The sequence below is a fragment of the Schistocerca nitens genome, chromosome 8 (assembly GCF_023898315.1).
Source record: "Schistocerca nitens isolate TAMUIC-IGC-003100 chromosome 8, iqSchNite1.1, whole genome shotgun sequence".
Classification (NCBI taxonomy): domain Eukaryota; kingdom Metazoa; phylum Arthropoda; class Insecta; order Orthoptera; family Acrididae; genus Schistocerca; species Schistocerca nitens.
Window position 1 is genome coordinate 512,719,569 of NC_064621.1, and position 20,910 is coordinate 512,740,478.

The following is a 20,910-nucleotide window of genomic DNA, read 5'->3' on the forward strand; positions in this document are numbered from 1 at the left end:
ACCGTAGCAGCAGCGCGGTTCCGGACTGAAGTGCCTAGAACCTCTCGGCCACGGCGACCGGCGATACCTACAAAAAGGCAGGGAAGCTTCTGGCAGTTTTTGTCGTCTTGGAGCGAGCCCTTGATACGGTTCAGTAGACTATTAGATGTCTTGGAGAAGATCGGAATTGACTGGGAGGATAGATTAATAAGGAATTTATACATAAAAGAATTGATAGAAGTAAAAATAAGAGATGAGATGACAGATGGGAGGGAGGTTAGACAAGCCCATTGTCTTTCATCTACACTGTTTAATATTTGTTTAGATGATTTAGTCAATAAGTGTCTCCAGCGAAAAAGTGCTATGACATAAGGAGGAAGAATAATGAAATGTGTAATAAGATATGCTGATGACATGCTATTAATAAGTGAAAATGAAAAGTCTATGAACAATGTGTTATAAGAACTAAACTCCAACTGTGCAGAATATGGAATGAAGATAAATGGGAGAAGACTAAGGTAATGGTTTTTACGGAGGAATCAAGGAAGAGAAAAGTTAATATCTGTGATGCATTAGTGGAACAAATTGATAACCTGAGGTACCTAGGACGCATAATAACTAGTAACATGACATGTAATCAAGATATAAAAACACTGATAGCTACTGCAAAAGAAATGTTTTACAGGAATCTTTTCCGTGCTTCATTAAATAAACAATTATGGAAAAGATTGGTGAAGTGTTTTGCAAGAAGGGTTGCCCTGTACGGTGCCAAAACACACGCTCCAGCGGAGAGAGGAGAAATTCTTAGAAATTTTTGAGATGTGGACTTAGAGCAAAATGGAATGTGAGAAACAGAGAGATAAAATATTGGGTTGGTGCACAAGTTCGTGGCGATTTTCCGTAAGTGTGATAAACACAAGAGATACACGTAACAGAGACTTTATTGATCAATAACAATTCTCCTTCACTATTTACAACAGTCTTTCAACGCTGGAGTAACTTTTCGGTTCCGCGACTGTAGTGAAGTCACGTGGTTTTGAGGCGAAGAACTCATCGAGCCATGTTCGTGAGTGCAACTTCATCTGAAAAGGAAGTTCCTTGAAGGAAAAAGTTAAAATCTGAGGGTGAATGAGATGGGTACGGAATGATTTCCCAATCCAACTCGTGTATTGTGTTTTTCGTCAGTCTAGCAGAACGCGGGTAGGCGTTTTGTGGAGTAGCATCACTTCATGCAGTGTGTCTGGTAGTTGTTCTTGGAGTGTGTCTACAACACTTCTCAGTTGTTGACAATAAATGTCAGCAGAGATGGTTACACCTCGGGCAAGCAATTCGTAGTCACCACACCGTCGCTTTTCCACCAGATGCATAGCCTTAGCGTTTATGAATGCGCGCAGTTCTTTGTACAAACAGCTGCTGCTTCTTTTGGGATCAATCATTCCTTAATTTTACTTACGCTAGCATAAAGACACCATTTCTCGTCACCAGTAGCGATACAGGATAGGAATGGTCGGTGTTGTTCAAATTGATGACTAGCCAGCAGATATACAAATATGGAAATATGGCGACTTGCTGTGATTTTGGCATGAGCATGCGGTACCCACATATCAGAGTTTTCAGCCTTTCCGACTGCGTGCAAATGTCGTACGATGGTGGAATGATCACAGTTCAACACATCTGTCAGTTCTCTGGTACACTGACTTGGATCAATGTGGATTAATGCGTTTGAACGATCTTCATCAATTCCGAAGGTCTTCCTGAACGTGGAGAGTCGCTAATGTCAAAACGATCCGCCTTAAAATGAGAAAACATTTTCTTGTCGTTCTCTGTTCAATGGCATTATCTCCCCACATGGCGCTAATGTTTCTGGCTGCCCACTCTGCTATTATCCCTCTATTGAATTCAAACAGAAGAGTATGTCCGAAATGTTCCGATTTATCCACTTGGTACTCCATTTTCTATAGTCCACAGCTCCACTCTTTACCTCCAAATGACAAAATAACAGTATGTTAACTCAAACAGCAACAGTGAATTACAAATAAAAAATGACAATCGATAACTAAACCTTGCGAAAACAGACATAATGTCTGATGGGATAACCGCAATCAGTGATTTTATAATGTTACTTATAATCCGTCTTGATTGCATAAAATGTTTATTCACATGAATGGTTGAAAGGTGGCTACACTGAGCCACAGCGCCAGAGATCGCGCGAGAGAGCATTGTTCCGCCGCCTCCACTGGCAGTGATTATTGAGATGTCGTAGTGGGCAGTGCTTGGGGAGAGCTCGTGGTAGTCAGTGCTGAGATGTCGTAGTGAGTAGTGTTTGTTGAGATGAGCTAGCAGGCAGTGCTTGCTGAGATGTGATACTGAAAATTTCTTGTTGAGATGTGATAGTAGCGAGTCGGTGTGGAGAGATTGTAATGTCTAGAGTGCCTTTCATCAATATAAATTAAGGTAACAAACTACTTTTCTTTTCGTTCTCATTATTTCAATGTCCTGAATAATGCGTCATTACAGGTTCAGTCAACAAAGCATCTGGCTTGTGTTCTTGTATTAGAGTGTAATTCTGGTTTTCTTGAGTAATTATGGTATTTCTATTTTCTTTAATTAATTCAGTTTAAATGATATTTAAAATTTCTTGTGTTATTGAAGAAGAACCGTGCCAGATGCGTACGTTGAGTCATACTTCCACGCACAGAACAGTTATACTTGTGCTTTGGTTTCGTAGGTTTTATAGTTGCTGGGGACTTAATTAACTAATTGTGTTAATGAAAATTTCCATTTCATTCTTGTTATTGTTCTATGCAGTCAGATAGCGTAATAATACTAGTCAGGGCCAACCGTTTACGAGACTTCGTAATCGGACAAACAGCTACCAAAAATTAAAATTATTTTCATTTTATTTTAATTAAGCCCCCATGCACGTGGCGACCCTGCCAGGATCGTCCCTTGGAAATCTTCTGATTGTAAAAATAGTAGACAGTAGGATTGTTGTAGTAATTTGTAGTTTAGCAATTGTAGTCTATTTTGCATGTGTAGATTTGGTAATTGTCATTCTTCTAATGGTATTTTTTTTTTGCAAAATTTCATTTCTGTTGTCTTGTCTATGGGTTTGACAATTAGTGCAATTATTTCAATTGTTCGATTAATCGTGTTTGAGGGAAACATTTCGTGTGAATGGTATTGTTGGAGATAAAGTGTCATTGTGTGTAATTTCATATAGTGACGAGTTTTGTATGTTTTGTAAATGATTACGCGGTCGATGAAAAAGGCAAAAATGATGGACAGTGAGAATGACGAAATTGTTGACCTGGCGAACTCGCCAACACAGGACAACAGTATGATGAATAATGGAGTGGAAAACAATTTAATAAGTCGGGAAAATAGTCCGGAACCATTTCAAAATTTTTCTCAATCAGGAAATTCACAGAATACGAGATTAACGATAGAAGAGTCTGAAATAGTATCGAACACAGATAGCTTTACAGCTATGACGAAGGAAACTGGTTTTGCGGGAAATGTTAGGGGCGAAAGGAGTTTCGAATCAGTTACTATGGAGCAGTTGATGAGTGCTATATTAAAAATGGAAACACGGTTTGGATCTGAATTAAAAACACAGAGGGGAACAATGGAATCACTGGGATCACAAATAGGAACAATTAAAACAGAGATGGGAACTTTACGATCTGAATTAAAAACTGATATGGGAACAATGGAAACACGGTTTGGATCTGAATTAAAAACACAGATGGGAACAATGGAAACACGGTTAGACTCACGAATAGGGACATGTTTCAAAAACATGAAAGATGAATTAAAGAAAGAAATCAGAGAAGAAGTACAACCGATTTTGAATGCTCACAATAATAGATTAATTGCAGTAGAGATTAGACAAAGGGAACAGGATAGAGAACAGGAGGAAAGAGATCGCGTGATAGTACAAAAATTTTCAGAGTTAAATTTACAACGTGCACGTGATAAGGAAGAAATATTTGAGAGAATCGAGGAATCCGTACCAAATGACAGAATAAATAAGCTAACACAACAATATGAACAGTTAACTACCAAATGTGTCAATACTGAAACCCGAGTCGCGACACTTACGGAAGACGTAAGTAAACAGAAAGAAAAAATAGGTGACTTATCGGAAAGAGTTGAGGAGATTTCAGATAAATTGACAAGTCTTAGTTTAAATGGGGATAGAGATTCAGATGATACAGCTCCATTACCATTTGCAGAAACCGAAGAGTACCAGAACATAAGTAAGCATGTTGAAAATCAGGGAAAATTTAATGAACGCGTTAAAAGGGAAGTTGAGGCATTACGAAAGCAAGTCAAACAAATTGAAGGCGAAATCGTAGGAAAGGACAGCAAAAGAAATTTGGAATCACAGTTAGCGGAGGGGTTTGAAGAAAATAATTTGTTTCATTTACGGGATGCAACAAGGGAGCGCCAGGCGCGCGAACTTGACAATAATCAACATTGGGACTGGGACAGACGCGGTAGGTCTTTGTCGCCACGAGGCGAAAACTTTGTCTATAAACACTTTTTGACTGTTCGGAAATTTAAGATCTTTCGTAATTCTAAGAATGACATACATCCATGTTCATGGCTAGATCAATTTACGTACGCACTTCCGCCAAATTTGCCACTAAGTCACAAACTGAAATTTATGTGCAGTTATTAATGTCCTCAGGGGATTCACTACACTAAGTGAATATGTGCCGTAGCGCTAACAGGGCCCCGAGCTGTAGTGGTGCTATTTCCCTTTTAGTTTTCTGCACCGCTGCCTACTCTTTCACTATTCTTTGCATCTATAAAAAACAACTCTTCTACTATCCATCTATCTAGACAGTAGGTAAACAATACCCGGATTTGACTGTTTTACTCAAAAGTGACTTCGGAAATTACCGTTTGGACTTACTATATTTTCTGCAGCATTCATTCGTAGTTTAAACGAAATCTTACCTGTTTATCTTCGTGACAATATTACTTCATATGTTGACGATATTCTTATTGCTAAACGTTCTTGGAGTGAGCATAACAAAATTTTGGATTTATTATTACGTATTTTTGCAAGAGTTGGCATTACAGAGAACTTGAAAAATCGGAATTTGGTCGTTCTCAGGTGAAATTTCTCGGTCACATTATTTCTACAGAAGGTATTCTCCCTGATCCATAGAAACTAGACGCAATTCGTAATTATGCTGTTCCTACCACAAAACGTAATGTTCGTAGTTTCCTTGGTGTCTGTAATTTTCTTAGACGCTTTGTTAGATTGGATGATTTGGCCACACCTCGTTTACACATTTCAGTTATGCACATTTTGGTCCCAGAAAATGCTTTCATAAATTACGAGAAAATTGCTACTTCAGTAATATGGAAAAACGTATTCGATCTGTTCTTGCCAAATGCAAATTATCAAAAAGCTAAGCCGCCAACGATTTCTCACAGAGCACCGTTGTTTCCTATCATTCCAGCGAAATTAAAGGAGATGGCTGCAGTCGATTTGTTCGGTCCAGTGGTTCGTTCTACTAATGGTTTTGCGTACATTTTCGTAGCAGTGGAACTGACATAAAAATATGTGTGTTTTACACCTTTACGCAAGGCAACAGCTCGTTCAGTATCTAACGCTTTCATCAAACATTTTCTTAAAGAAGTTGGTCATGTTGATAAGGTTATATCAGATAATGGATCACAGTTTCGCTCTAAAATTTGGCTTCGTACTCTACGGCGTCGTAAGATTAAACCAATTTTCATTTCACTTTTTCACCCTCAATCTAACGCTTCAGAAAGATGGATGAAGGAAATCAATTAATTGTGCCGTCTTTATTGTCATCAGAATCACAGAACTTGGGATCAGTATCTTCATATTTTTCAAAACATTCTGAATGAACTTCCTAATGACTCAACTTCTTTACCGCCTCTATTGATATTAAAAAATAAAGTACCAACAAATCGCATTTCTGAAATCGTTCCTTTTCCGCCTTCACGGAAACTGCGGCATTCTGAAGTTGTCAACGTGGCTCTACGAAATATTGCATCTGCGGCTGCTAGAAGAGAAAAATCAGCGAAGCGTCCTGGTCGTTTAAAAACTTTGTCAGTTGGTCAGAAGGTATTAATTAAGTCTCACCGTTTGTCTCATAAAGGAAAAGGCTTATGTCGCAAATTTTTTCTGCTTTATAACGGTCCATATAGAATTCGCAAAATTATCCATGATAACACTGTTGAAGTAGAAACTCTTAAATCTCGACGCTCTAAGGGAATACATCACATATCTAACGTTAAAATTTTTGTGGAATGACATACTTCTGAGAAACCAACAGTTGTACGTAAACACGAAGAGAGTACAAGGATACCGCGCTGTGTTTTGGCGGCGGCACATACTCAAAGCAACAGTCAGTCTGCGCGCCGCACAAGGCTGTCGTTGACCGCAAACAATTACTTTCTACGTCACGCGTCTACAGCTGATCGAGCGCTCAGTGTGAATGCACTGACAGCCGTAAACAAATACATAGTCTAATTTCTCCGATTAAATTCTGTATAAGCTATGGTGACTTTATAAATTATGTTATTAACGTTCAGTATTTTTCAGGATACGGTTGTGTAAAATATTTAAGACCTTTAGGTAAATTCTGTGCGTGTCCGACGTTAAGACGACTTGCTATTGAGAAAATTTCAGGAAGAATGTCATTTCGAAGAAGAAAGTAATAAACAAAAAAGGTAACGATTAATTGAGTTTATTTTTCAGGTAACATATTTCCACTTAGGTACGTACTTTAGACGTAATTTGCTGCTTGCGATTACGTGACTCATACTTTGTGCTAAATTTCGTGTTCTATGAATTTACTTGTGAAGCGACGTGCTTACGCACATTAACTGATTTTGACGATGATTGATTAATGAACAGGCTTGTTATTTGTATATATTACGCATCGCTTGGCTGCACTGCTTTTCACTGATGTCATATTTTTTTATTATGTGCCTGCTGTGCTTATTTATTTAAATTGTAATTGTCAACTGATTAATTGTGCTGACTGTGGTTATGTATGTAGGTTACACTTTGTGATTTATCTGCTTGCACCTTCATGTTTACTTATTAAGATTACATATGAACATTTATTTGCTTATGCTGAATGATGCTAATGACTTGTTTATTACGTAAGATATATGTTTGCTGCTGTGCGTATGGATTGCATATTTACACACTTCTGTTTTGTTGTCATAACTATAAGTTGGTATATAGAAATGCTGATATACTGTGTACAAATATAGAGTTTAGGTCACACTATGGTATTAATTATAGATTGTTCGCTTGGCAGAGCCTCGTTGTAGGGATTGTGTTGCATCCACTTGTTGACATTCTGTTCTCTACTGGTATATTTACTCGCTATTGCATGTTTTGCTTACGCTCAGTGCCTGATATTTTTAAGATAAGAAAATGAACTGCTATAATGCTACGAACGACATTAGTACAAGAAATTTCATAGAAGTCACATGAGATGGAGGTTTTATGGAAGCTGTATAAATTTATGCTAATAGGAAGGAAGCTAACGACATGACATACCAACACTAGGTTTAGACCATTGACAGTTATTACACTGCATTCTTCGTGAGCAATTGAAATAGGAAGTGACACTTGACACGAGAAATACTCCACATGTTTGCTTCTGTTTGCCATAATTTTTGAAGTGGTGTACACACTGAAATATCACCATCATTAACACTTCGTAATCGTAGTTACTTACTGAAAGTTATTCAAACTAAAGTCTGTTAGAGGTCATGTACGCATTGCTTGGGGAGAGCTCGTGGTAGTCAGTGCTGAGATGTCGTAGTGAGTAGTGTTTGTTGAGATGAGCTAGCAGGCAGTGCTTGCTGAGATGTGATACTGAAAAGTTCTTGTTGAGATGTGATAGTAGCGAGTCGGTGTGGAGAGATTGTAATGTCTAGAGTGCCTTTCATCAATATAAATTAAGGTAACAAACTACTTTTCTTTTCGTTCTCATTATTTCAATGTCCTGAATAATGCGTCATTACAGGTTCAGTCAACAAAGCATCTGGCTTGTGTTCTTGTATTAGAGTGTAATTCTGGTTTTCTTGAGTAATTATGGTATTTCTATTTTCTTTAATTAATTCAGTATAAATGATATTTAAAATTTCTTGTGTTATTGAAGAAGAACCGTGCCAGATGCGTACGTTGAGTCATACTTCCACACACAGAACAGTTATACTTGTGCTTTGGTTTCGTCGGTTTTATAGTTGCTGGGGACTTAATTAACTAATTGTGTTAATGAAAATTTCCATTTCATTCTTGTTATTGTTCTATGCAGTCAGATAGCGTAATAATACTAGTCAGGGCCAACCGTTTACGAGACTTCGTAATCGGACAAACAGCTACCAAAAATTAAAATTATTTTCATTTTATTTTAATTAAGCCCCCATGCACGGTTTCGGTTCCCCTAGAACCATCTTCAGATCTGCTCATGTGACGCAGCATGTGAAGATTGCTGTGTGTGGACGGGTTACTCCTGTAACCGAAATTGCAGATCTGAAGATGGTTCTAGAGGAACCGAAACCAGTCATGTGAATAAACATTTTATGAAATCAAGACGGATTACAAGTAACATTAGATAACTAAACCCATAGCAAACGGAATCTCAACATGCAAAACAAAAATGCTACGAACTTATGCACCGACCTAATAATAAATGAGATTGTTACACAGAGTAAATGAGGAAAGACAAATACTGGGAATAATTAAAAGCAGGAAAAAAATGGCTCTGAGCACTATGGGACTTAACTTCTGAGGTCATCAGTCCCCTAGAACTTAGAACTACTTAAAGCTAACTAACCTAAGGACATCACACACATCCATGCCCGGAGCAGGCAGGATTCGAACCTGCGACCGTAGCGGTCGCGTGGTTCCAGACTGTAGCGCCTAGAACCGCTCGACCACTCCGGCCGGCCTAAAAGCACGAAAGGACATCGTTCAGGATATTAGATGAGAAGAAAGAGAACAATAAATGATACATTCGATGAAATCTTGAGTGGAAAGAGGACCAAAGGAAGAAGAAGATATCATTTAATTGACGACCCGACGATAAATGCATCGGTGCACTTCTACAAGAAGGATGGTGGAAAACCAGTAGGACAGAAGAACGCTGAATTTGCAGTGAGCGGAACTCATTATCGTAATCATTCAGGAGTAATGGAAGTGAATACCTGGGTGTGACGGCTGACTGTACGGCGCGAACCAAGGTGTGGCGGCCCGTGGAGCAGGCGGCAACACGGAGAGGGCGGCGCGGCGAGACGGACTGCGCGCAGCTGTCGTTGGCCGGATGCCGGCGCCGGCGCCCGTCTGCATATAGCAGCGCCCACGCCATCTTCCTGCTCAACATGACCATTTTAACTCCATCTGTAGGGGGCGCCACAGCCGGGGCCTTAGAATGAGCAGTTTGCACTAAACTACCAGCATGGTTGTTTGCTGCTGTTGAGGTCTTCGTTCTGAAGACTGGGTAATTTCCAAGAATGATTGCCCATCGAAGTTGGAGGGCTCCAAACGATGCATATCGAACGTGCAATAGTAAATCGATTATGGATGTCTTGTGGCGCGCGTTACGAGTATGTTTCAAGTTGTCACTACAGCAACGACAAAAGAAAAGCGTTAGAGAAGCACTTGTAAATTCAAAGGAGACGTCTTACCTTACTCGTCATCGGTGTTATCGTCTTGTGACAGTCCGCGTGATGTATACGCTACAGGGTCAATTCCTTTTTTTCCCGTACCCAGGTAAACTGTGTCAATATCGCGCAGGAATATCGGCAGTGTCGTATGCGTCGACTTTCCCTGCAAACGCAAGTTGTGAAAGTATAGGTACTGGAACAAATACAGTTCGTCCCTCTGTCCTGGACGCCCTTCTCTTTTTATGGTAGACTTGACAGACTTCCACAGCCGTTCTATATTCTGCTTATGGGCACCGGCGTCATCTGAAGAGACAAACTCCACAGAGCGGTTCACGAATTCGTAGTCGAACCCTTCAGCTTTGAGAGTCTGGTACAACCGAAACCAAACTGTGATGACTTTTGTTCCAGGCAGTATGAAATGTTTTATGAGACCCACTAAAGTCACCTTCTTTCGGGACAATACCCTCACAACGAAACACCTTTTAGAAGGTCGTTCTCTCTGGTTCTTTCGTCAAGCAATATGAGATTCGTCTACGTCTACTATTTTATTCGGTCCACCAATTGGCACACTGTCATTTATCACTATCACGTAGCACACTTCTCGGCAAAACCCGACGTAGTCGCACACGGTATTTGCCGATTACTCAGTTTCTGATGCTGTGGCTTGCAACGTGTAATCTCGAATCCAGCACGACACAAGAATTACGCTCGTCTGGATCGATAATTTGGAGTACTCGAACCACGTATTTTACCTGATGCTGGTTCGCTTTCCGCAAAGTCCGCGGGACTAGTGCAGCAGGGGATACAACCCGTCGGCTTTGAACAATGACGTCACAAGTCGCCAGAGAGCATGTATTACAGAGATGAAAGAGCTGAGGAGAATGTTGAGAAACAAAGGAATGCGAGAGAGATAAACATTGATCTTGTCAAAAGCATAAGTGGTTTTTTGACTTTTTTAAAAAAAAATCTCACGAGATAGAATAAACTGATCCTACTTTATTAAGCAGCCCCCTTTAGTACGTAATAAGTGATGTTTGACATTTAAAAAAAAAAAAAAAATCTCACGAGATAGAATAAACTGATCCTACTGTATTAAACAGCTCCCTTCAGTACGTAATAAGTGTTTTTTGGCTTTAAAAAAAAAAATCTCACGAGATAGAAGAAACTGATCCTACTTTATTAAGCAGCTCCCTTCACTACGTAAGAAGTGATTTTTGACTTTTTTAAAAAAAAATCTCACGAGATAGAATAAACTGATCCTACTTTATTAAACAGCTCCCTTCAGTACGTAATAAGTGTTTTTTGGCTTTAAAAAAAAAAAATCTCACGAGATAGAATAAACTGATCCTACTTTATAAAGCAATATCTTGTCAGAGGCCGAGAAGCGATTGTTGTTAATGTTGTAGCTCCCTTCAGTACGTAATAAGTGTTTTTTTGACTTTTTGAAAAAAAAAATCTCACGAGATAGAATAAACTGATCCTACTGTATGAAGCAGTATGTTGTAAAAAGCCGAGAACCGATTGTTCTTAATGTTGTAGGTCCCTTCAGTACGTAATAAGGTTTTTTTTTTTACTTTAAAAAAAAAATCTCACGAGATAGAATAAACTGATCCTACTTTATTAAGCAGTATGTTGTCAAAAGCCGAGAAGCGATTCCTCTTAGTGTTCTAGCTCCCTTCAGTACGTAATAAGAGTTTTGTGGCTTTTTTAAAAAAAAAATCTCACGAGATAGAATAAACTGATCCTACTTCATGAAGCAATCAGTAAAGAAACGAAACTGAAACATACAGATTGCTTAATGAAGTAGGATCAGTTTATTCTGTCTCGTGAGTTTTTTTTTTTTAAAAAGCCAAGAAACTCCTATCAGCTACTGTGGCTTGGACGCTAATAGTATCCTCCTATCAGCTACTGTGGCTTGGACGCTAATAGTATCCCATTCGTTACCTCGCAACACGGAAATACACATATCGGTGGAATAAGAAAGTGAAATATGGCAAAATAGTGAAATCTAGATAAAGAAGGAAATGGGAAAAAACTTACCACACGGAAATGTCGAGGAGTAACGGAAGCTCGCCTAAAGAGACAGTAATGAAAATAACATACCCACACTCACAACAAACACATTACGAAATCTCTCTCTCTCTCTCTCTGACACACACAAACACACACACACACACACACACACACACACACACACACAGACACACACACACACACACACACACACACACACACACATTCACCAACCCCCCTTCCCTCCCCCCCCCCTCCCTCCTGAAATTAACTGAGATGTTTGGGACGGTACATTTTGCCCAATGTTTAATGAAACATTTAAATGGGCAATATGTCCGTGGAATGCTTTGTCTCCAAGAATACTCATCTAGATGGCTTTGAAGAGTTGAAATTTGGCGTTTTCCTTTCCCTATTAGTGATTTTACCGCTGACCAGTACCCCTCTATGGTGTTAGTACAGGCGCCTGTCGATAGAGATCTAAACTCAATGTTATGGTTCACTACAAGATGTTGGTAACCCCTATCCCCTAAATCCCTATAAGAAGAAAACCCGTCTGAAATAACAATAGATCCCTCTGCCACCTCATTTTCAATTAAGCTAACCAAAACTTCCTTACTTCTATTTGGTACTACTCTAAAGACTACATCATTACAATCGTGACCTGAAACTACTGCCCCCCACACCCATAATCCAACCAGAGGTTCCCCCCTATTGTATTTCCTTTTCCCAAAATGAGACTCATCAATTTCCACCATGACGCCCGGCCCCCCCAACGGCCCCCTATATTTCATATATTCCCCACAAACCTCCCTACAAAAAGAATACCAGTCTACTGCGGTATGTTTACTGACACGACACTCATGCAAACACAGCCATACAGGATATCTCAAACACCAACAATATGTTATTTTCATTATGTCTCTGAGGGCGAGCTTAGATTTCTCGAACCACGTCCCTCGTCTAATGGACCGCCACAAGCGATCTTTACTGCAGCGCCAAACGAACAAGTCCTGAGTACGGCGACTCGATACACGCGTAAGGCGCATATGTTCGCCGCACTCACGACATTTAACGTAATCCGCTATCAGACCACACATTTGCAGGAAGCAAATTGTGGTGAACATATCTTGGCCCATACATTCCCTTAAATCATCCATATTCATAGCGGTAGACAAATCCATTCCTATAAACGAAAATAAGACACTACAAATTTTCTATAACAAAAAATTAATAATCCACATTACCTTAATATCATTACGAAAAATATTAAGTACCGGCCGAATAAAAAACAAATAATTAAGATAATTAAGTCAGACGTTTAATGATGCACCCAATATAAAGCGATCGCTTTTAGATTTACATTCAATTATTTTAATGATAGCGCTTATTAGAACACAGAACTGCTTTATTATCTATGCCTCGAAGTGAAGACATTACGATCTATGACTAAGGAATGACGTCATTGTTCAAAGCCGACGGGTTGTATCCCCTGCTGCACTAGGCCCAAGTCCGCAATGAAATTGCAACGGAATCTCAGTGTCCACACTCTTCTTACGGAGTTTCACAGACTTTGCAGCACCACAGTCAACACAGTCCCTCCTTTCCTCGTCCAGCAGAAGTCCATATTTGCGGCAAAAAGTCAAACATTTGTCGATGATGGATATGCATGGAATTAGAGTTTTCCATGTGAGGTAATCCGCAGAAGAAACTTGAGAAGCAGCACACATTACACTCGCTATCAAGAGAAACCGTGTCGATTCACAAACAATTACGGCGGGAATGTAATGTACACGAACTGAAGAAACAACGCAAAACTGATAAAAATGAAGATCACAAATAATTTATCATAACGCGCGCCACTAGACTCCATAATCGATTTACTATCGCACGTTCGATATGTATCGTTTGGAGCCCTCCAATTTCGATGGGCAATCATTCTTGGAAATGACCGAAGACTGTTTCGATGTAGCTCTCCACGCAGTCTATTCTGTGCATTGTGATGCGCCAGTCTTCAGCCCATAAAAAGCGCATCACTTGTTTGTAAAGCATCAACTTATCATTGATTTTTATGTGCTAGAATAATGAAAAGATTAAGTTGTTTGTATAGTTTTCTTACATTTTTGTGTTAAAATGTTGTAGATGTGTGACACCTGATGGTCGAGAAAAGCTGTCCTGTACAGTCAGCGAGTTTGCAACGCTCCGCCGACTGCTGAACCACGGCGTGTGGCAAAGATGCAGCTACGAACGTTCGCCGGCGACTTCAAAGAAGAAACACTTATTGTTAAAGAGAGAATGAGCGTGGTAAGTTTCTTCGCAAAGAATGGTTCTTGGCTCGTCCTTTTAGAATTTCAGCAGTATTATTCGAGTATTGTTCGAGTAGCGAGCCTCGAGAGAGATTATCTCAAGAGGGTGATTAGATCGGCTCGCACGTGCGATACGTGGAATAGTATGCAATGGGAACAGAACTCAAAAGCGTTCAAAGCGATTCGAAGTCGTTCTAAAGATATTTTGGAAAGATTATCCGCTTATGAAGAAAATGATTATTTCGGAAATTTAGGTAGAGTGTAGCCTCACCAGGCATGGGAAAAGCTGCATTTTATTGAAGTCTGAGATTAGTTTCTCCTAGTTGTGATTAATGGTGCGGTGTGGTGCTTAATAGCCACGCGATGGTAGGCGAGCCGTGTTTCAATATGTTTGTAAGATCTTCCGTTGGATGTTGTATGTGAAGAGACGTTTTCACGCGAAGTCGTTCAGTTATTTTGTGGATGGGGGTTAAAGTACGCTCTAAGGGATAGTAGCGTTGCACTGTATTATTGTTGATGTATAGGTATACGCAAGCGCTGGGGAACACTAACGTAGCGATATTTGGTTGGGTTTTATTGTGACTTCAGCGTGAGCGTCGTAGAATAGTAAATTCCGAAAATCTCGTTGGATGGACTGAATGTGTAGTCTACATTAAAGAGAACGGTCGTCCTACGTAATAGGTATTTACTGAGAAACAACCGGTAATTTACTGAGAATTTGATAGCTTTTTTCCCCTTGTCCCTAAACGATAAAGCAAGAATCATTTATTAGAGAACTCGCTAATTCTCTCTGAAAGAGATTATCGAGTGCTGTTTTTTGATTTTAAATATTAGTGGGTCGCGGAAGTAAACGCCTGAACTGGTTGAGCTTGGTCATTATTTGAAGTTCATATAGCTGAAAAGTGGCGGTGACACTCAAGTTTTTTGTTTTATTTTTTTAATTACATTTCCGCTTAGAGCGGTTTTGAATAGAGAACCAGCACTCTTAAAATAAAACGCTGACTTGTACCTATTTAATTCAGGAAATAAAGAAAACAATTTTAAACTAAAAAAGTCAGTACCCGAATTATCCTTTATCCTCAAACTGTCATAAGGAAAAAAATCAAAGGCTTATTTGAAAACAGTCCGCCCCGCTAGCTGAGTCGTCAGCGCGGCGGACTGTCACGCTAAGGGGCCCGGGTTCGGTTCCCGGTTGGGTCGGAGATTTTCTCATCTCAGGGACTGGGTATTGCATTGTCCTCATTATTATTTCATCCTCACCAGAGGAAGGCAACGGGAAACCACCACTGGGATCACTTCCCTAGCCGCTCATGCGGTGGACCTCCCTGACGGGGCTTACCCCATGACAAGACCTGCCGCAAGGCAGAACACAAAGTTTCACTTGAAAACAGTCTAATATCTTGAATATATCTTTTCGTAACAAAGTGAATCCAAAGGCCAATAAAGAAAAAGACTGGAATATTGGTAAAAGAAAACTTAAAGAAATTAAAGTGAAGGAATAGTATTTTTCAGTGGAACAAAAGGAAAGATAATTAATCTTTAGACAGGGAAAGCAAGTTTGCGTATTGTTGAAAAGTGATTAATTATAAATGAAAAGTTGTTCCACTTAGATCTGAAAGGCTGAGATTAACGAAATAGTTTATTATGATAAAATTTCAATAGTCAAGGATGTTGTAGCAAGGCGCAACTTATAGAGGTTATCGTTGATGGACAACGAGACATAAACAATATAAAATTATATCTTTGCCTTGTGAACATATTCTCCGATGTAAAAATTTAAAACGTTCACACCGTTTGAGTGTATATACGATTATTCGTTGAAGCTTTAAAGAGGAGCAACTACAAGAGCCAATTATATACGAAAGCTATCGTTTCTGGTACCTTGTGTTGTCAAAGTATACAGAGTACGCGTCACTGTAGGATGCTGTCATTGGTAAAGTAAATACATCATTCCTACTCCCCGTAGACTCTCGCATTTAGTATTTTTCTGGTGATCGATACTAGCTTTGGTGGTAGTTTATCTTTCGAACCTAGTGAACCTGACAGTCAGATGCGTTGCTGTAATTAATATCCAGATAGCCCATTATTCCACGAAAAGTGTTGTTGTGTTCATCCTTTCGTACATAGCGATGTAGCGAGCTTTAGTGTAATTTATTCGAAGCGCAAGTTGGCGAAGTGGCGTCAAATCGAAAGACTTGCAACCGGCGAACGGTCTACCCGACGGGAGGCCCTAGTCACACGACATTTACATTTAGTGTAATTTATAGCGTGAAAAGCTGAATATCAAATCTTACGTGCCGTCGTTGTGTTATTACAGGCCATTATTTCATGTCAGCCAGATTACGTCATAGAGTGTAGGCAAGGTCTTGTCAGGACAACTTATTGTAGTATTACGAGAATGAGTACATTGTCCGACGTTGCTTTTGACCTACAAATTGCAGTGCTGTTAGAGCCTGTTCATACAGTACATCTCCTACGAGTTAGTGGTATCTAAAGGGAAACGCAGCACAAAGTTGGCGTTAGTGGTAGTTAAAGAGTGACGCAGTGCAGCAAGTCTCTTCATCTCAACCATTACATCTACACATTGTTGGACAGGAATAATCACAGACAATGATGGACAAAATGAAACACAGTAGATACATAATAGAGGTGAAATGGTTTATTTATGAGGAAAAATGTCGCAGATTTCACCATATGGGAAAGCAGGATAACAGAAGTAAATAATGTTCTTGTCTGGCACAGGTCAGAATCCCATGATAAAGGTACATGCCGGACTCTCAGGAATATGCCCTCCTTGGGTACTAATGCACATTTGGCTCCTGTTTATCATGCTGGCTACGAAACTGTTGAGAAGTCCTTGGCGGTATTGTCCCAGTCCTATCTCAAGGCGGTATGCAGTTGTTGCAAGGTTCGGGGAGGGGTTGTTCGCTGAGAAACACGTCAGCCAAAAGAATCCCAGACATGCTCTAAACGCTTTATGCCCAGGGAGTACGCAGGACATTCCATACGTTCAATATCTTCACTTTCCAGTGAGTACAACACCTCACTGGTCGGTCCTGTGTGGGCGGACAGTGTCGTCCACAAACAGAAAGTCGGGACCTACCACACCCCTAAACGGACACACATGATCCAAAACAATCTCCCTGTAATCTGTACCTCGAGTAAAGCTGTGCATCGGTATTCGCTCATTGAGCATAATGCCTGCCCACACCATAATGCTTAGGCCATTCTGACGAGGTTCATGAACGGTCTGTGGTGTGTAATGCGCTCCTGTCTCTCTCTCTCTCTCTCTCTCTCCCTCCCTCCCTCCCTCCCTCTCTCTTTCTCTCCCTCCCTCCCTCCCTCCCACCCTCTCTCTCTCTCTCTCTCCCTCCATTCTAACTGGTTGCCAGAATCACTTGTCACAAAGAAGCGGAATCCATCGGGGACCATCGCTGTGGACCATTGTTGCTCACCTTAACTTACATGTTCCCTACAGCAACGAACTCTCCCTCGACGATAGCGCGGTTGCAGTGGATGCGTTTAACATTCTTCTGAGCATACAAACCAGCCCGATTTACCAGGCGTACCGGTATGAAATGAGCGTTTTTTGGTGAAAATGAAACACTAATTTTGAACTGAAAAGTAAAAACATTTTATTAAAAGTACTGACCATTGCTTTCTATACATTCTGACCACCTTTCTGGCAATTTGTGGACACCACGCCAATAGAAATGTTCGTCTTTTGATGCAAATCAATCAGATACCCAATTTTCGACTTCTTCGTAGGAATCGAAATGTTCCTCAGGCAATGCGTGTCCCATTGATGAAAAAAAAAAATGGTAGTCGGAAGGGGCCAAGTCTGGTGAATACGGCGGGTGGGGTAGCAGCTCCCAGCTAAGTGTTTTGATTGTATTCTGAACAAGTTTTGCTTTGTGTGCAGGTGCATTGTCGTGTAAAAAAATTACTTTGCGGGTTTTAGAAGCTCATGATACACCACACCTTTCTGATTCCACCAAACACAGAGCATTGTCTTCCTGCCGAATCGATCTGGTTTTGCAGTCGATGTTGATGGTTGTCCCGGATTAACCCATTATTTTTCCCGTTTAGGATTCTTAAAATAAATTCATTTTTCATCGCCAGTAACAATTCGATGCAAAACTTCGAACTTTTTTGGTGGTCTTCCACGTTCTTCATTTCTTACATCAAAATCATTATTTCTGAACCGTTGAAACCATCTTTTGCATGTTGCTTTCCGCAAATCATCACTTTCTGGTACAAAATTCGACATTGTTAACACGATGAAAACATACGATGTTGTTTGTTCCATGACTTGATGTATACTAAATATCTTTGACAGATGTCATACCAACCAAACAAAGAAATTAAGGCTCGTTCACAAAAAATGTTCCCTATCGACACATTTGTATCTTAACGCTCATTTCATACCGGTACACCTGGTAATCGCCGCGCAGACACACGTCTACTGGCAGCGGTTGCAGTGTCTGCAGCGACCTGCCTAGGGCTGAGCTGTCTTCCTTTTCGCTACTAGGGCTACGTATCTGTCCTCTTGCGGTGTGGTGGTCCGTATGCGATCGCCGTGATGCTTTTGCATATCATTTCCACCTTCAGCGGTATTTTTTTAATCGCGTAGTGACACTTTTGGACACACCCATTACTGTAGCCACTTTGACCAGCTTCGAACTGTTTAACTGCTAGTCCACGATCGTAAGCACTAAAATAATGTCTTGCAGACATGTTGCCGTATCACACGGAATATCGCACTAAACTGTTCCACAACAGCCTTCGTCAAGCACTATACTGCCTGAACTGTTTAACACATAAAGAGTGTTTGTGCTGAAGTTAACACATTTCCTATTACGTCATTGGTCTGTTGTTCCGCAGCAATTGGCTGTTGTTCCTTAGCAAGTGTCAGTTGTTTCTTAGCAACTGTCAAGCAGTGTATTTGTCTCTGTACCCGCCCTAATCTTTCCTATCCTCCTCTCACGAGCACGTATATTATGGAGCGTGTAATGGGGAAGAGTTTGTGCTGTTTGCTTTCTTCTTCTTTCTTTCTTCGTTTGGGTCATATAAGGTCCACGCACCAATTTCAACGCTTTCTTCTTTATCAAAACTAGACATGATTGTCTTAATGGGAGTTTCGCGATCGTTCATTAACTAAAAATATGGCATTTCAGTCTTTGATCGCTATTTTTTATTTTCAATGACCGGTTTCGGGCTAACTGCCCATCTTCAGATCTGTTAGACGAAGTTAAAAATAGGTACGGCCAAACTTTCAGGAAACATTCCTCACACACAAAGAGAGGAAATATGTTATGTGGACATGTGTCCGGAAACGCTTACTTTCCATGTTAGAGCTCATTTTATTACTTCTCTTCAAATCACATTAATCATGGAATGGAAACACACAGCAACAGAACGTACCAGCGTGACTTCAAACACTTTCTTACAGGAAATGTTCAAAATGCCTTCCGGTAGCGAGGATACATGCATCCACCCTCCGTCGCATGGAATCCCTGATGCGCTGATGCAGCCCTGGAGAATGGCGTATTGTATCACAGCCGTCCACAATACGAGCACGAAGAGTCTCTACATTTGGTGCCGCGGTTGCGTAGACAAGAGCTTTCAAATTCCCCCATAAATGAAAGTCAAGAGGGTTGAGGTCAGGAGAGCGTGGAGGCCATGGAATTGGTCCGCCTCTACCAATCCATCGGTCACCGAATCTGTTGTTGAGAAGCGTACGAACGCTTCGACTGAAATGTGCAGGAGCTCCATCGTGCATGAACCACATGTTGTGTCGTACTTGCAAAAGCACATGTTCTAGCAGCACAGGTAGAGTATCCCGAATGAAATCATGATAACGTGCTCCATTGAGCGTAGGTGGAAGAACATGAGGCCCAATCAAGACATCACCAACAATGCCTGCCCAAACGTTCACAGAAAATCTGTGTTGATGACGTGATTGCACAATTGCGTGCGGATTCTCATCAGCCCACACATGTTGATTGTGAAAATTTACAATTTGATCACGTTGGAATGAAGCCTCATCCGTAAAGAGAACATTTGCACTGAAATGAGGATTGACACATTGTTGGCTGAACCATTCGCAGAAGTGTACCCGTGCAGGCCAATCAGATGCTGATAGTGCCTGCACACGCTGTACATGGTACGGAAACAACTGGTTCTCCCGTAGCACTCTCCATACAGTGACGTGGTCAATGTTACCTTATACAGCAGCAACTTCTCTGACGCTGACATTAGGGTTATCGTCAACTGCACGAAGGATTGCCTCGTCCATTGCAGGTGTCCTCGTCGTTCTAGGTCTTCCCCAGTCGCGAGTCTTAGGCTGGAATGTTCCGTGCTCCCTAAGACGCCGATCAATTGCTTCGAACGTCTTCCTGTCGGGACACCTTCGTTCTGGAAATCTGTCTCGATACAAACGTACCGCGCCACGGCTATTGCCCCGTGCTAATCCATACATCAAATGGACATCTGCCAACTCCGCATTTGTAAACATTGCACTGACTGCAAAACCACGTTCGTGATGAACACTAACCTGTTGATGCTACATACTGATGTGCTTGATGCTAGTACTGTAGAGCAATGAGTCGCATGTCAACACAAGCACCGAAGTCAACATTGCCTTCCTTCAATTGGGCCAACTGGCGGTGAATCGAGGAAGTACAACACATACTGACGAAACTAAAATGAGCTCCAACATGGAAATTAAGCGTTTCCGGACACATGTCCACATAACACCTTTTCTTTATTTGTGTGTGAGGAATGTTTCCTGAAAGTTTGGCCGTACCTTTTTGTAACACCCTGTATAATTAACAAGAGAGATACAGTTAGTGATGGAAATATCTTAGTTTACAAAAAGAAATTTTTGAACGTATTAAATGCCAACATACCGTATATTGCAGTTACAGAGTAA

At 40.6% G+C, this 20,910-nt stretch overlaps 1 protein-coding gene across 1 annotated transcript in view; it reads right to left on the reverse strand.

Annotated features, from left to right (window-relative positions):
* LOC126199320 (gamma-aminobutyric acid receptor subunit alpha-4-like) overlaps positions 1 to 9,310 on the reverse strand; it is a 164,842-nt gene extending 155,532 nt beyond the window's left edge. The window contains exon 1 of the mRNA XM_049936160.1: positions 9,202 to 9,310. The gene's annotated coding sequence lies outside the window, so the exon portion shown is untranslated. The remainder of the gene's footprint in view (positions 1 to 9,201) is intronic.
* Between the last annotated feature and the right edge of the window lie 11,600 nt (positions 9,311 to 20,910).